General features: G+C 44.7%; 28 non-coding genes across 28 annotated transcripts; all 28 read right to left on the minus strand.

Moving 5' to 3' along the window:
* Positions 1-208: 208 nt before the first annotated feature.
* On the minus strand, positions 209-323 carry LOC120942015. Its single transcript, XR_005749819.1, has one exon. It is a non-coding gene; the product is annotated as a U5 spliceosomal RNA (small nuclear RNA).
* Positions 324-750: 427 nt separating this feature from the next.
* Positions 751-864, minus strand: LOC120942065. The gene has a single exon (XR_005749866.1). It is a non-coding gene; the product is annotated as a U5 spliceosomal RNA (small nuclear RNA).
* A 307-nt stretch (positions 865-1,171) lies between these two features.
* On the minus strand, positions 1,172-1,286 carry LOC120942051. The gene has a single exon (XR_005749853.1). It is a non-coding gene; the product is annotated as a U5 spliceosomal RNA (small nuclear RNA).
* Positions 1,287-1,608: 322 nt separating this feature from the next.
* LOC120942054 lies at positions 1,609-1,723 on the minus strand. Its single transcript, XR_005749855.1, has one exon. It is a non-coding gene; the product is annotated as a U5 spliceosomal RNA (small nuclear RNA).
* Positions 1,724-2,045: 322 nt separating this feature from the next.
* Positions 2,046-2,160, minus strand: LOC120941992. Its single transcript, XR_005749797.1, has one exon. It is a non-coding gene; the product is annotated as a U5 spliceosomal RNA (small nuclear RNA).
* A 429-nt stretch (positions 2,161-2,589) lies between these two features.
* LOC120942072 lies at positions 2,590-2,704 on the minus strand. Its single transcript, XR_005749873.1, has one exon. It is a non-coding gene; the product is annotated as a U5 spliceosomal RNA (small nuclear RNA).
* A 322-nt stretch (positions 2,705-3,026) lies between these two features.
* Positions 3,027-3,141, minus strand: LOC120942030. The gene has a single exon (XR_005749833.1). It is a non-coding gene; the product is annotated as a U5 spliceosomal RNA (small nuclear RNA).
* A 294-nt stretch (positions 3,142-3,435) lies between these two features.
* LOC120941994 lies at positions 3,436-3,550 on the minus strand. Its single transcript, XR_005749799.1, has one exon. It is a non-coding gene; the product is annotated as a U5 spliceosomal RNA (small nuclear RNA).
* A 786-nt stretch (positions 3,551-4,336) lies between these two features.
* On the minus strand, positions 4,337-4,451 carry LOC120941921. Its single transcript, XR_005749729.1, has one exon. It is a non-coding gene; the product is annotated as a U5 spliceosomal RNA (small nuclear RNA).
* A 290-nt stretch (positions 4,452-4,741) lies between these two features.
* On the minus strand, positions 4,742-4,856 carry LOC120941997. The gene has a single exon (XR_005749802.1). It is a non-coding gene; the product is annotated as a U5 spliceosomal RNA (small nuclear RNA).
* A 429-nt stretch (positions 4,857-5,285) lies between these two features.
* On the minus strand, positions 5,286-5,400 carry LOC120941896. Its single transcript, XR_005749705.1, has one exon. It is a non-coding gene; the product is annotated as a U5 spliceosomal RNA (small nuclear RNA).
* A 436-nt stretch (positions 5,401-5,836) lies between these two features.
* LOC120941983 lies at positions 5,837-5,951 on the minus strand. Its single transcript, XR_005749789.1, has one exon. It is a non-coding gene; the product is annotated as a U5 spliceosomal RNA (small nuclear RNA).
* A 463-nt stretch (positions 5,952-6,414) lies between these two features.
* On the minus strand, positions 6,415-6,529 carry LOC120941922. Its single transcript, XR_005749730.1, has one exon. It is a non-coding gene; the product is annotated as a U5 spliceosomal RNA (small nuclear RNA).
* Positions 6,530-6,956: 427 nt separating this feature from the next.
* Positions 6,957-7,071, minus strand: LOC120942016. Its single transcript, XR_005749820.1, has one exon. It is a non-coding gene; the product is annotated as a U5 spliceosomal RNA (small nuclear RNA).
* A 429-nt stretch (positions 7,072-7,500) lies between these two features.
* Positions 7,501-7,615, minus strand: LOC120941813. Its single transcript, XR_005749624.1, has one exon. It is a non-coding gene; the product is annotated as a U5 spliceosomal RNA (small nuclear RNA).
* Positions 7,616-8,184: 569 nt separating this feature from the next.
* LOC120941923 lies at positions 8,185-8,299 on the minus strand. The gene has a single exon (XR_005749731.1). It is a non-coding gene; the product is annotated as a U5 spliceosomal RNA (small nuclear RNA).
* A 427-nt stretch (positions 8,300-8,726) lies between these two features.
* On the minus strand, positions 8,727-8,841 carry LOC120941924. Its single transcript, XR_005749732.1, has one exon. It is a non-coding gene; the product is annotated as a U5 spliceosomal RNA (small nuclear RNA).
* A 567-nt stretch (positions 8,842-9,408) lies between these two features.
* On the minus strand, positions 9,409-9,523 carry LOC120942032. The gene has a single exon (XR_005749835.1). It is a non-coding gene; the product is annotated as a U5 spliceosomal RNA (small nuclear RNA).
* Positions 9,524-10,121: 598 nt separating this feature from the next.
* LOC120941925 lies at positions 10,122-10,236 on the minus strand. The gene has a single exon (XR_005749733.1). It is a non-coding gene; the product is annotated as a U5 spliceosomal RNA (small nuclear RNA).
* A 427-nt stretch (positions 10,237-10,663) lies between these two features.
* On the minus strand, positions 10,664-10,778 carry LOC120941926. Its single transcript, XR_005749734.1, has one exon. It is a non-coding gene; the product is annotated as a U5 spliceosomal RNA (small nuclear RNA).
* A 427-nt stretch (positions 10,779-11,205) lies between these two features.
* On the minus strand, positions 11,206-11,320 carry LOC120941927. Its single transcript, XR_005749735.1, has one exon. It is a non-coding gene; the product is annotated as a U5 spliceosomal RNA (small nuclear RNA).
* Positions 11,321-11,610: 290 nt separating this feature from the next.
* Positions 11,611-11,725, minus strand: LOC120941998. Its single transcript, XR_005749803.1, has one exon. It is a non-coding gene; the product is annotated as a U5 spliceosomal RNA (small nuclear RNA).
* Positions 11,726-12,163: 438 nt separating this feature from the next.
* Positions 12,164-12,278, minus strand: LOC120941984. Its single transcript, XR_005749790.1, has one exon. It is a non-coding gene; the product is annotated as a U5 spliceosomal RNA (small nuclear RNA).
* Positions 12,279-12,741: 463 nt separating this feature from the next.
* LOC120941928 lies at positions 12,742-12,856 on the minus strand. The gene has a single exon (XR_005749736.1). It is a non-coding gene; the product is annotated as a U5 spliceosomal RNA (small nuclear RNA).
* A 427-nt stretch (positions 12,857-13,283) lies between these two features.
* Positions 13,284-13,398, minus strand: LOC120941929. The gene has a single exon (XR_005749737.1). It is a non-coding gene; the product is annotated as a U5 spliceosomal RNA (small nuclear RNA).
* A 429-nt stretch (positions 13,399-13,827) lies between these two features.
* LOC120941814 lies at positions 13,828-13,942 on the minus strand. The gene has a single exon (XR_005749625.1). It is a non-coding gene; the product is annotated as a U5 spliceosomal RNA (small nuclear RNA).
* A 569-nt stretch (positions 13,943-14,511) lies between these two features.
* Positions 14,512-14,626, minus strand: LOC120941930. Its single transcript, XR_005749738.1, has one exon. It is a non-coding gene; the product is annotated as a U5 spliceosomal RNA (small nuclear RNA).
* Positions 14,627-15,053: 427 nt separating this feature from the next.
* Positions 15,054-15,168, minus strand: LOC120941931. Its single transcript, XR_005749739.1, has one exon. It is a non-coding gene; the product is annotated as a U5 spliceosomal RNA (small nuclear RNA).
* Positions 15,169-15,462: the final 294 nt, after the last annotated feature.

Genomic DNA, 15,462 nt, shown 5'->3' on the forward strand with positions numbered 1-15,462 from the left:
CAGGAATCAACAGGGACGCGTAACAATCAGCTTCATCAGAACAATATAAGACGCACGGCCATGGAATTGGGGGCTAATATATGCATAGGTGGATCAAGACTATCAAATCGTTTTCAAGGCCACGTTTACCACCGACAAAAACAACAACATTAAAGCCGTCTGCTTGCCTTTCCAAATCAAAGTATCTCAAGCTATTTTTCACCAAGGAGGCCCGGCATTAGCCAGGCATCAAAAAATTCACCAAAACTCATGGATGTTCCACTCCACAGAAATCTTTAATAAAATGCAAAAGATTTAGTTATTCAAAAGAGAAACCAAAGTATAACCCGGCAATACACAGATGCTGTTCAACTCATGGTGACTCCAAGACACCCTATTTTGCATGTCTGTGCAGCTGCATGGGGGCGGGAATCAGCAGGCACACGTAACAATCGGCTTCATCAGAACAATATAAGACGCACGGCCCAGCAGAACACAGAACCTGTTCAACTTATGGTGACTCCAAGACACCCTAATTTGCATGTCTGTGCAGCTGCATGGGGCGGGAATCAGCAGGGACGCGTAACAATCAGCTTCATCAGAACAATATAAGACGCACGGCCATGGAATTGGGGGGCTAATATATGCATAGGTGGATCAAGACTATCAAATAGTTTAAGGCCACGTTTACCACCACCAACAACAACAACATTAAAGCCATCTGCTTGCCTTTCCAAATCAAAGTATCTCAAGCAATTTTTCACCAAGGAGGCCCGGCATTAGCCAGGCATCAATAAGTTCACCAAAACTCATGGTTGTTGCCCTCCACAGAAATCTTTAATAAAATGCAAAAGATTTAGTAATTCTAAAGATAAACCAGAGTATAACCCGGCAAAACACAGATGCTGTTCAACTCATGATGACTCCAAGACACCCTAATTTGCATGTCTGTGCAGCTGCATGGGGGTGGGAATCAGCATGGGGCGGGAATCAGCAGGGACGCGTAACAATCAGCTTCATCAGAACAATATAAGACGCACGGCCATGGAATTGGGGGCTAATATATGCATAGGTGGATCAAGACTATCAAATAGTTTTCAAGGCCACGTTTACCACCACCAACAACAACAACATTAAAGCCGTCTGCTTGCCTTGCCAAATCAAAGTATCTCAAGCTATTTTTCACCAAGGAGGCCCGGCATTAGCCAAGCATCAAAAAATTCACCAAAACTCATGGTTGTTGCCCTCCACAGAAATCTTTAATAAAATGCAAAAGATTTAGTAATTCTAAAGATAAACCAGAGTATAACCCGGCAAAACACAGATGCTGTTCAACTCATGATGACTCCAAGACACCCTAATTTGCATGTCTGTGCAGCTGCATGGGGGCGGGAATCAGCAGGGCGGGAATCAGCATGGGGCGGTAATCAGCAGGGACGCGTAACAATCAGCTTCATCAGAACAATATAAGACGCACGGCCATGGAATTGGGGGCTAATATATGCATAGGTGGATCAAGACTATCAAATAGTTTTCAAGGCCACGTTTACCACCACCAACAACAACAACATTAAAGCCGTCTGCTTGCCTTTCCAAATCAAAGTATCTCAAGCTATTTTTCACCAAGGAGGCCCAGCATTAGCCAAGCATCAAAAAATTCACCAAAACTCATAGTTGTTGCCCTCCACAGAAATCTTTAATAAAATGCAAAAGATTTAGTAATTCTAAAGATAAACCAGAGTATAACCCGGCAAAACACAGATGCTGTTCAACTCATGATGACTCCAAGACACCCTAATTTGCATGTCTGTGCAGCTGCATGGGGGCGGGAATCAGCAGGGCGGGAATCAGCATGGGGCGGTAATCAGCAGGGACGCGTAACAATCAGCTTCATCAGAACAATATAAGACGCATGGCCATGGAATTGGGGGCTAATATATGCATAGGTGGATCAAGACTATCAAATAGTTTTCAAGGCCACGTTTACCACCACCAACAACAACAACATTAAAGCCGTCTGCTTGCCTTTCCAAATCAAATAATCTCAAGCTATTTTTCACCAAGGAGGCCCGGCATTAGCCAGGCATCAAAAAATTCACCAAAAGTCATGGTTGTTCCCCTCCACAGAAATCTTTAATAAAATGCAAAAGATTTAGTAATTCTAAAGAGAAACCAGAGTATAACCCGGCAAAACACAGATGCTGTTCAACTCATGGTGACTCCAAGACACCCTAATTTGCATGTCTGTGCAGCTGCATGGGGGCGGGAATCAGCAGGCACACGTAACAATCGGCTTCATCAGAACAATATAAGACGCACGGCCCAGCAGAACACAGAAGCTGTTCAACTTATGGTGACTCCAAGACACCCTAATTTGCATGTCTGTGCAGCTGCATGGGGCGGGAATCAGCAGGGACGCGTAACAATCAGCTTCATCAGAACAATATAAGACGCACGGCCATGGAATTGGGGGCTAATATATGCATAGGTGGATCAAGACTATCAAATAGTTTTCAAGGCCACGTTTACCACCACAAACAACAACAACAACATTAAAGCCATCTGCTTGCCTTTCCAAATCAAAGTATCTCAAGCTATTTTTCACCAAGGAGGCCGGCATTAGCCAGGCATCAATAAGTTCACCAAAACTCATGGTTGTTGCCCTCCACAGAAATCTTTAATAAAATGCAAAAAATTTAGTAATTCTAAAGATAAACCAGAGTATAACCCGGCAAAACACAGATGCTGTTCAACTCATGATGACTCCAAGACACCCTAATTTGCATGTCTGTGCAGCTGCATGGGGGTGGGAATCAGCAGGGCGGGAATCAGCATGGGGCGGGAATCAGCAGGGACGCGTAACAATCAGCTTCATCAGAACAATATAAGACGCACGGCCATGGAATTGGGGGCTAATATATGCATAGGTGGATCAAGACTATCAAATAGTTTTCAAGGCCACGTTTACCACCACCAACAACTACAAAATTAAAGCCATCTGCTTGCCTTTCCAAATCAAAGTATCTCAAGCTATTTTTCACCAAGGAGGCCCGGCATTAGCCAAGCATCAAAAAATTTACCAAAACTCATGGTTGTTCCCCTCCACAGAAATCTTTAATAAAATGCATAAGATTTAATAATTCTAAAGAGAAACCAGAGTATAACCCGGCAAAACACAGATGCTGTTCAACTCATGGTGACTCCAAGACACCCTAATTTGCATGTCTGTGCAGCTGCATGGGGGGCAGAAATCAGCAGGCACACGTAACAATCTGCTTCATCAGAACAATATAAGACGCACGGCCATGGAATTGGGGGCTAATATATGCATAGGTGGATCAAGACTATCAAATAGTTTTCAAGGCCACGTTTACCACCACCAACAACAACAACAACATTAAAGCCATCTGCTTGCCTTTCCAAATCAAAGTATCTCAAGCTATTTTTCACCAAGGAGGCCCGGCATTAGCCAGGCATCAAAAAATTCACCAAAACTCATGGTTGTTCCCCTCCACAGAAATCTATGATAAAATGCAAAAGATTTAGTAATTCTAAAGAGAAACCAGAGTATAACCCGGCAAAACACAGATGCTGTTCAACTCATGGTGACTCCAAGACACCCTAATTTGCATGTCTGTGCAGCTGCATGGGGGCGGGAATCAGCAGGCACACGTAACAATCGGCTTCATCAGAACAATATAAGACGCACGGCCCAGCAGAACACAGAAGCTGTTCAACTTATGGTGACTCCAAGACACCCTAATTTGCATGTCTATGCAGCTGCATGGGGCGGGAATCAGCAGGGACGCGTAACAATCAGCTTCATCAGAACAATATAAGACGCACGGCCATGGAATTGGGGGCTAATATATGCATAGGTGGATCAAGACTATCAAATAGTTTTCAAGGCCACGTTTACCACCACCAACAACAACAACAACAACAACATTAAAGCCGTCTGCTTGCCTTTCCAAATCAAAGTATCTCAAGCTATTTTTCACCTAGGAGGCCCGGCATTAGCCAGGCATCAAAAAAGAATCGGCTTCATCAGATCAATATAAGACGCACGGCCCAGCAGAACACAGAAGCTGTTCAACTTATGGTGACTCCAAGACACCCTAATTTGCATGTCTGTGCAGCTGCATGGGGCGGGAATCAGCAGGGACGCGTAACTATCGGCTTCATCAGAACAATATAAGACGCACGGCCATGGAATTGGGGGCTAATATATGCATAGGTGGATCAAGACTATCAAATAGTTTTCAAGGCCACGTTTACCACCACCAACAACAACAACATTAAAGCCGTCTGCTTGCCTTTCCAAATCAAAGTATCTCAAGCTATTTTTCACCAAGGAGGCCCAGCATTAGCCGGGCATCAAAAAATTCACCAAAACTTATGGTTGTTCCCCTCCACAGAAATCTTTAATAAAATGCAAAAGATTTAGTAATTCTAAAGAGAAACCAGAGTATAACCCGGCAAAACACAGATGCTGTTCAACTCATGGTGACTCCAAGACACCCTAATTTGCAGGTCTGTGCAGCTGCATGGGGGCAGGAATCAGCGGGCACACGTAACAATCGGCTTCATCAGAACAATATAAGACGCACGGCCATGGAATTGGGGGCTAATATATGCATAGGTGGATCAAGACTATCAAATAGTTTTCAAGGCCACGTTTACCACCACCAACAACAACAACATTAAAGCCGTCTGCTTGCCTTTCCAAATCAAAGTATATCAAGCTATTTTTCACCAAGGAGGCCCGGCATTAGCCAGGCATCAAAAAATTCACCAAAACTCATGGTTGTTCGCCTCCACAGAAATCTTTAATAAAATGCAAAAGATTTAGTAATTCTAAAGAGAAACCAGAGTATAACCTGGCAAAACACAGATGCTGTTCAACTCATGGTGACTCCAAGACACCATAATTTGCATGTCTGTGCAGCTGCATGGGGGCGGGAATCAGCAGGCACACGTAACAATCGGCTTCATCAGAACAATATAAGACGCCACGGCCCAGCAGAACACAGAAGCTGTTCAACTTATGGTGACTCCAAGACACCCTAATTTGCATGTCTGTGCAGCTGCATGGGGGCGGGAATCAGCAGGGACGCGTAACAATCAGCTTCATCAGAACAATATAAGATGCACGGCCATGGAATTGGGGGCTAATATATGCAGAGGTGGATCAAGACTATTAAATAGTTTTCAAGGCCACGTTTACCACCACCAACAACAACAACATTAAAGCCATCTGCTTGCCTTTCCAAATCAAAGTATCTCAAGCTATTTTTCACCAAGGAGGCCCGGCATTAGCCAGGCATCAAAAAATTCACCAAAACTCATGGTTGTTCCACTCCACAGAAATCTTTAATAAAATGCAAAAGATTTAGTAATTCTAAAGAGAAACCAGAGTATAACCCGGCAATACACAGATGCTGTTCAACTCATGGTGACTCCAAGACACCCTAATTTGCATGTCTGTGCAGCTGCATGGGGGCGGGAATCAGCAGGCACACGTAACAATCGGCTTCATCAGAACAATATAAGACGCACGGCCCAGCAGAACACAGAAGCTGTTCAACTTATGGTGACTCCAAGACACCCTAATTTGCATGTCTGTGCAGCTGCATGGGGCGGGAATCAGCAGGGATGCGTAACAATCAGCTTCATCAGAACAATATAAGACGCACGGCCATGGAATTGGTGGCTAATATATGCATAGGTGGATCAAGACTATGAAATAGTTTTCAAGGCCACGTTTACCACCACCAACAACAACAACAACAACAACATTAAAGCCGTCTGCTTGCCTTTCCAAATCAAAGTATCTCAAGCTATTTTTCACCTAGGAGGCCCGGCATTAGCCAGGCATCAAAAAATTCACCAAAACTCATGGTTGTTCCACTCCACAGAAATCTTTAATAAAATGCAAAAGAATTAGTAATTCTAAAGAGAAACCAGAGTATAATCCGGCAAAACACAGATGCTGTTCAACTCATGGTGACTCCAAGACACCCTAATTTGCATGTCTGTGCAGCTGCATGGGGGCGGGAATCAGCAGAGCGGGAATCAGCATGGGGCGGGAATCAGCAGGGACGCATAACAATCGGCTTCATCAGAACAATATAAGACGCCACGGCCCAGCAGAACACAGAAGCTGTTCAACTTATGGTGACTCCAAGACACCCTAATTTGCATGTCTGTGCAGCTGCATGGGGCGGGAATCAGCAGGGACGCGTAACTATCGGCTTCATCAGAACAATATAAGACGCACGGCCATGGAATTGGGGGCTAATATATGCATAGGTGGATCAAGACTATCAAATAGTTTTCAAGGCCACGTTTACCACCACCAACAACAACAACAACATTAAAGCCGTCTGCTTGCCTTTCCAAATCAAAGTATCTCAAGCTATTTTTCACCAAGGAGGCCCGGCATTAGCCAGGCATCAAAAAATTCACCAAAACTTATGGTTGTTCCCCTCCACAGAAATCTTTAATAAAATGCAAAAGATTTAGTAATTCTAAAGAGAAACCAGAGTATAACCCGGCAAAACACAGATGCTGTTCAACTCATGGTGACTCCAAGACACCCTAATTTGCATGTCTGTGCAGCTGCATGGGGGCAGGAATCAGCAGGCACACGTAAGAATCGGCTTCATCAGAACAATATAAGACGCACGGCCCAGCAGAACACAGAAGCTGTTCAACTTATGGTGACTCCAAGACACCCTAATTTGCATGTCTGTGCAGCTGCATGGGGCGGGAATCAGCAGGGACGCGTAACTATCGGCTTCATCAGAACAATATAAGACGCATGGCCATGGAATTGGGGGCTAATATATGCATAGGTGGATCAAGACTATCAAATAGTTTTCAAGGCCACGTTTACCACCACCAACAACAACAACATTAAAGCCGTCTGCTTGCCTTTCCAAATCAAAGTATCTCAAGCTATTTTTCACCAAGGAGGCCCGGCATTAGCCAGGCATCAAAAAATTCACCAAAACTTATGGTTGTTCCCCTCCACAGAAATATTTAATAAAATGCAAAAGATTTAGTAATTCTAAAGAGAAACCAGAGTATAACCCGGCAAAACACAGATGCTGTTCAACTCATGGTGACTCCAAGACACCATAATTTGCATGTCTGTGCAGCTGCATGGGGGCGGGAATCAGCAGGCACACGTAACAATCGGCTTCATCAGAACAATATAAGACGCCACGGCCCAGCAGAACACAGAAGCTGTTCAACTTATGGTGACTCCAAGACACCCTAATTTGCATGTCTGTGCAGCTGCATGGGGGCGGGAATCAGCAGGGACGCGTAACAATCAGCTTCATCAGAACAATATAAGACGCACGGCCATGGAATTGGGGGCTAATATATGCATAGGTGGATCAAGACTATCAAATCGTTTTCAAGGCCACGTTTACCACTGACAAAAACAACAACATTAAAGCCGTCTGCTTGCCTTTCCAAATCAAAGTATCTCAAGCTATTTTTCACCAAGGAGGCCCGGCATTAGCCAGGCATCAAAAAATTCACAAAAACTCATGGTTGTTCCACTCCACAGAAATCTTTAATAAAATGCAAAAGATTTAGTTATTCTAAAGAGAAACCAGAGTATAACCCGGCAATACACAGATGCTGTTCAACTCATGGTGACTCCAAGACACCCTAATTTGCATGTCTGTGCAGCTGCATGGGGGCGGGAATCAGCAGGCACACGTAACAATCGGCTTCATCAGAACAATATAAGACGCACGGCCCAGCAGAACACAGAAGCTGTTCAACTTATGGTGACTCCAAGACACCCTAATTTGCATGTCTGTGCAGCTGCATGGGGGCAGGAATCAGCAGGCACATGTAACAATCGTCTTCATCAGAACAATATAAGACGCACGGCCCAGCAGAACACAGAAGCTGTTCAACTCATGGTGACTCCAAGACACCCTAATTTGCATGTCTGTGCAGCTGCATGGGGGCGGGAATCAGCAGGGACGTGTAACAATCAGCTTCATCAAAACAATATAAGACGCACGGCCATGGAATTGGGGGGTAATATATGCATAGGTGGATCAAGACTATCAAATAGTTCTCAAGGCCATGTTTACCACCACCAACAACAACAACAACATTAAAGCCGTCTGCTTGCCTTTCCAAATCAAAGTATCTCAAGCTATTTTTCACCAAGGAGGCCCGGCATTAGCCAGGCATCAAAAAATTCACCAAAACTTATGGTTGTTCCCCTCCACAGAAATCTTTAATAAAATGCAAAAGATTTAGTAATTCTAAAGAGAAACCAGAGTATAACCCGGCAAAACACAGATGCTGTTCAACTCATGGTGACTCCAAGACACCCTAATTTGCATGTCTGTGCAGCTGCATGGGGGCAGGAATCAGCAGGCACACGTAAGAATCGGCTTCATCAGAACAATATAAGACGCACGGCCCAGCAGAACACAGAAGCTGTTCAACTTATGGTGACTCCAAGACACCCTAATTTGCATGTCTGTGCAGCTGCATGGGGCGGGAATCAGCAGGGACGCGTAACTATCGGCTTCATCAGAACAATATAAGACGCATGGCCATGGAATTGGGGGCTAATATATGCATAGGTGGATCAAGACTATCAAATAGTTTTCAAGGCCACGTTTACCACCACCAACAACAACAACATTAAAGCCGTCTGCTTGCCTTTCCAAATCAAAGTATCTCAAGCTATTTTTCACCAAGGAGGCCCGGCATTAGCCAGGCATCAAAAAATTCACCAAAACTTATGGTTGTTCCCCTCCACAGAAATCTTTAATAAAATGCAAAAGATTTAGTAATTCTAAAGAGAAACCAGAGTATAACCCGGCAAAACACAGATGCTGTTCAACTCATGGTGACTCCAAGACACCCTAATTTGCATGTCTGTGCAGCTGCATGGGGGCAGGAATCAGCAGGCACACGTAAGAATCGGCTTCATCAGAACAATATAAGACGCACGGCCCGGCAAAACACAGATGCTGTTCAACTCATGGTGACTCCAAGACACCATAATTTGCATGTCTGTGCAGCTGCATGGGGGCGGGAATCAGCAGGCACACGTAACAATCGGCTTCATCAGAACAATATAAGACGCCACGGCCCAGCAGAACACAGAAGCTGTTCAACTTATGGTGACTCCAAGACACCCTAATTTGCATGTCTGTGCAGCTGCATGGGGGCGGGAATCAGCAGGGACGCGTAACAATCAGCTTCATCAGAACAATATAAGACGCACGGCCATGGAATTGGGGGCTAATATATGCATAGGTGGATCAAGACTATCAAATCGTTTTCAAGGCCACGTTTACCACTGACAACAACAACAACATTAAAGCCGTCTGCTTGCCTTTCCAAATCAAAGTATCTCAAGCTATTTTTCACCTAGGAGGCCCGGCATTAGCCAGGCATCAAAAAATTCACCAAAACTCATGGTTGTTCCCCTCCACAGAAATCTTTAATAAAATTCAAAAGAATTAGTAATTCTAAAGAGAAACCAGAGTATAATCCGGCAAAACACAGATGCTGTTCAACTCATGGTGACTCCAAGACACCCTAATTTGCATGTCTGTGCAGCTGCATGGGGGCAGGAATCAGCAGGCACACGTACCAATCGGCTTCATCAGATCAATATAAGACGCACGGCCCAGCAGAACACAGAAGCTGTTCAACTCATGGTGACTCCAAGACACCCTAATTTGCATGTCTGTGCAGCTGCATGGGGGCGGGAATCAGCAGAGCGGGAATCAGCATGGGGCGGGAATCAGCAGGGACGCATAACAATCGGCTTCATCAGAACAATATAAGACGCCACGGCCCAGCAGAACACAGAAGCTGTTCAACTTATGGTGACTCCAAGACACCCTAATTTGCATGTCTGTGCAGCTGCATGGGGCGGGAATCAGCAGGGACGCGTAACTATCGGCTTCATCAGAACAATATAAGACGCACGGCCATGGAATTGGGGGCTAATATATGCATAGGTGGATCAAGACTATCAAATAGTTTTCAAGGCCACGTTTACCACCACCAACAACAACAACATTAAAGCCGTCTGCTTGCATTTCCAAATCAAAGTATCTCAAGCTATTTTTCACCAAGGAGGCCCGGCATTAGCCAGGCATCAAAAAATTCACCAAAACTTATGGTTGTTCCCCTCCACAGAAATCTTTAATAAAATGCAAAAGATTTAGTAATTCTAAAGAGAAACCAGAGTATAACCCGGCAAAACACAGATGCTGTTCAACTCATGGTGACTCCAAGACACCCTAATTTGCATGTCTGTGCAGCTGCATGGGGGCAGGAATCAGCAGGCACACGTAAGAATCGGCTTCATCAGAACAATATAAGACGCACGGCCCAGCAGAACACAGAAGCTGTTCAACTTATGGTGACTCCAAGACACCCTAATTTGCATGTCTGTGCAGCTGCATGGGGCGGGAATCAGCAGGGACGCGTAACTATCGGCTTCATCAGAACAATATAAGACGCACGGCCATGGAATTGGGGGCTAATATATGCATAGGTGGATCAAGACTATCAAATAGTTTTCAAGGCCACGTTTACCACCACCAACAACAACAACATTAAAGCCGTCTGCTTGCCTTTCCAAATCAAAGTATCTCAAGCTATTTTTCACCAAGGAGGCCCGGCATTAGCCAGGCATCAAAAAATTCACCAAAACTTATGGTTGTTCCCCTCCACAGAAATCTTTAATAAAATGCAAAAGATTTAGTAATTCTAAAGAGAAACCAGAGTATAACCTGGCAAAACACAGATGCTGTTCAACTCATGGTGACTCCAAGACACCCTAATTTGCATGTCTGTGCAGCTGCATGGGGGCAGGAATCAGCAGGCACACGTAAGAATCGGCTTCATCAGAACAATATAAGACGCACGGCCCAGCAGAACACAGAAGCTGTTCAACTTATGGTGACTCCAAGACACCCTAATTTGCATGTCTGTGCAGCTGCATGGGGCGGGAATCAGCAGGGACGCGTAACTATCGGCTTCATCAGAACAATATAAGACGCACGGCCATGGAATTGGGGGCTAATATATGCATAGGTGGATCAAGACTATCAAATAGTTTTCAAGGCCACGTTTACCACCACCAACAACAACAACATTAAAGCCGTCTGCTTGCCTTTCCAAATCAAAGTATCTCAAGCTATTTTTCACCAAGGAGGCCCGGCATTAGCCAGGCATCAAAAAATTCACCAAAACTTATGGTTGTTCCCCTCCACAGAAATCTTTAATAAAATGCAAAAGATTTAGTAATTCTAAAGAGAAACCAGAGTATAACCCGGCAAAACACAGATGCTGTTCAACTCATGGTGACTCCAAGACACCCTAATTTGCAGGTCTGTGCAGCTGCATGGGGGCAGGAATCAGCGGGCACACGTAACAATCGGCTTCATCAGAACAATATAAGACGCACGGCCATGGAATTGGGGGCTAATATATGCATAGGTGGATCAAGACTATCAAATAGTTTTCAAGGCCACGTTTACCACCAGCAACAACAACAACATTAAAGCCGTCTGCTTGCCTTTCCAAATCAAAGTATATCAAGCTATTTTTCACCAAGGAGGCCCGGCATTAGCCAGGCATCAAAAAATTCACCAAAACTCATGGTTGTTCGCCTCCACAGAAATCTTTAATAAAATGCAAAAGATTTAGTAATTCTAAAGAGAAACCAGAGTATAACCTGGCAAAACACAGATGCTGTTCAACTCATGGTGACTCCAAGACACCATAATTTGCATGTCTGTGCAGCTGCATGGGGGCGGGAATCAGCAGGCACACGTAACAATCGGCTTCATCAGAACAATATAAGACGCCACGGCCCAGCAGAACACAGAAGCTGTTCAACTTATGGTGACTCCAAGACACCCTAATTTGCATGTCTGTGCAGCTGCATGGGGGCAGGAATCAGCAGGGATGCGTAACAATCAGCTTAATCAGAACAATATAAGACGCACGGCCATGGAATTGGTGGCTAATATATGCATAGGTGGATCAAGACTATGAAATAGTTTTCAAGGCCACGTTTACCACCACCAACAACAACAACAACAACAACATTAAAGCCGTCTGCTTGCCTTTCCAAATCAAAGTATCTCAAGCTATTTTTCACCTAGGAGGCCCGGCATTAGCCAGGCATCAAAAAATTCACCAAAACTCATGGTTGTTCCACTCCACAGAAATCTTTAATAAAATGCAAAAGAATTAGTAATTCTAAAGAGAAACCAGAGTATAATCCGGCAAAACACAGATGCTGTTCAACTCATGGTGACTCCAAGACACCCTAATTTGCATGTCTGTGCAGCTGCATGGGGGCGGGAATCAGCAGAGCGGGAATCAGCATGGGGCGGGAATCAGCAGGGACGCATAACAATCGGCTTCATCAGAACAATATAAGACGCCACGGCCCAGCAGAACACAGAAGCTGTTCAACTTATGGTGACTCCAAGACACCCTAATTTGCATGTCTGTGCAGCTGCATGGGGCGGGAATCAGCAGGGACGCGTAACTATCGGCTTCATCAGAACAATATAAGACGCACGGCCATGGAATTGGGGGCTAATATATGCATAGGTGGATCAAGACTATCAAATAGTTTTCAAGGCCACGTTTACCACCACCAACAACAACAACAACATTAAAGCCGTCTGCTTGCCTTTCCAAATCAAAGTATCTCAAGCTATTTTTCACCAAGGAGGCCCGGCATTAGCCAGGCATCAAAAAATTCACCAAAACTTATGGTTGTTCCCCTCCACAGAAATCTTTAATAAAATGCAAAAGATTTAGTAATTCTAAAGAGAAACCAGAGTATAACCCGGCAAAACACAGATGCTGTTCAACTCATGGTGACTCCAAGACACCCTAATTTGCATGTCTGTGCAGCTGCATGGGGGCAGGAATCAGCAGGCACACGTAAGAATCGGCTTCATCAGAACAATATAAGACGCACGGCCCAGCAGAACACAGAAGCTGTTCAACTTATGGTGACTCCAAGACACCCTAATTTGCATGTCTGTGCAGCTGCATGGGGCGGGAATCAGCAGGGACGCGTAACTATCGGCTTCATCAGAACAATATAAGACGCATGGCCATGGAATTGGGGGCTAATATATGCATAGGTGGATCAAGACTATCAAATAGTTTTCAAGGCCACGTTTACCACCACCAACAACAACAACATTAAAGCCGTCTGCTTGCCTTTCCAAATCAAAGTATCTCAAGCTATTTTTCACCAAGGAGGCCCGGCATTAGCCAGGCATCAAAAAATTCACCAAAACTTATGGTTGTTCCCCTCCACAGAAATCTTTAATAAAATGCAAAAGATTTAGTAATTCTAAAGAGAAACCAGAGTATAACCCGGCAAAACACAGATGCTGTTCAACTCATGGTGACTCCAAGACACCATAATTTGCATGTCTGTGCAGCTGCATGGGGGCGGGAATCAGCAGGCACACGTAACAATCGGCTTCATCAGAACAATATAAGACGCCACGGCCCAGCAGAACACAGAAGCTGTTCAACTTATGGTGACTCCAAGACACCCTAATTTGCATGTCTGTGCAGCTGCATGGGGGCGGGAATCAGCAGGGACGCGTAACAATCAGCTTCATCAGAACAATATAAGACGCACGGCCATGGAATTGGGGGCTAATATATGCATAGGTGGATCAAGACTATCAAATCGTTTTCAAGGCCACGTTTACCACTGACAAAAACAACAACATTAAAGCCGTCTGCTTGCCTTTCCAAATCAAAGTATCTCAAGCTATTTTTCACCAAGGAGGCCCGGCATTAGCCAGGCATCAAAAAATTCACAAAAACTCATGGTTGTTCCACTCCACAGAAATCTTTAATAAAATGCAAAAGATTTAGTTATTCTAAAGAGAAACCAGAGTATAACCCGGCAATACACAGATGCTGTTCAACTCATGGTGACTCCAAGACACCCTAATTTGCATGTCTGTGCAGCTGCATGGGGGCGGGAATCAGCAGGCACACGTAACAATCGGCTTCATCAGAACAATATAAGACGCACGGCCCAGCAGAACACAGAAGCTGTTCAACTTATGGTGACTCCAAGACACCCTAATTTGCATGTCTGTGCAGCTGCATGGGGGCAGGAATCAGCAGGCACATGTAACAATCGGCTTCATCAGAACAATATAAGACGCACGGCCCAGCAGAACACAGATGCTTGTCAGCTCATGGTGACTCCAAGACACCCTAATTTGCATGTCTGTGCAGCTGCATGGGGGCGGGAATCAGCAGGCACGTGTAACAATCAGCTTCATCAAAACAATATAAGACACACGGCCATGGAATTGGGGGGTAATATATGCATAGGTGGATCAAGACTATCAAATAGTTCTCAAGGCCATGTTTACCACCACCAACAACAACAACAACATTAAAGCCGTCTGCTTGCCTTTCCAAATCAAAGTATCTCAAGCTATTTTTCACCAAGGAGGCCCGGCATTAGCCAGGCATCAAAAAATTCACCAAAACTTATGGTTGTTCCCCTCCACAGAAATCTTTAATAAAATGCAAAAGATTTAGTAATTCTAAAGAGAAACCAGAGTATAACCCGGCAAAACACAGATGCTGTTCAACTCATGGTGACTCCAAGACACCCTAATTTGCATGTCTGTGCAGCTGCATGGGGGCAGGAATCAGCAGGCACACGTAAGAATCGGCTTCATCAGAACAATATAAGACGCACGGCCCAGCAGAACACAGAAGCTGTTCAACTTATGGTGACTCCAAGACACCCTAATTTGCATGTCTGTGCAGCTGCATGGGGCGGGAATCAGCAGGGACGCGTAACTATCGGCTTCATCAGAACAATATAAGACGCATGGCCATGGAATTGGGGGCTAATATATGCATAGGTGGATCAAGACTATCAAATAGTTTTCAAGGCCACGTTTACCACCACCAACAACAACAACATTAAAGCCGTCTGCTTGCCTTTCCAAATCAAAGTATCTCAAGCTATTTTTCACCAAGGAGGCCCGGCATTAGCCAGGCATCAAAAAATTCACCAAAACTTATGGTTGTTCCCCTCCACAGAAATCTTTAATAAAATGCAAAAGATTTAGTAATTCTAAAGAGAAACCAGAGTATAACCCGGCAAAACACAGATGCTGTTCAACTCATGGTGACTCCAAGACACCCTAATTTGCATGTCTGTGCAGCTGCATGGGGGCAGGAATCAGCAGGCACACGTAAGAATCGGCTTCATCAGAACAATATAAGACGCACGGCCCGGCAAAACACAGATGCTGTTCAACTCATGGTGACTCCAAGACACCATAATTTGCATGTCTGTGCAGCTGCATGGGGGCGGGAATCAGCAGGCACACGTAACAATCGGCTTCATCAGAACAATATAAGACGCCACGGCCCAGCAGAACACAG

The sequence above is a fragment of the Rana temporaria genome, chromosome 5 (genome assembly GCF_905171775.1).
Source record: "Rana temporaria chromosome 5, aRanTem1.1, whole genome shotgun sequence".
NCBI classification, from domain to species: domain Eukaryota; kingdom Metazoa; phylum Chordata; class Amphibia; order Anura; family Ranidae; genus Rana; species Rana temporaria.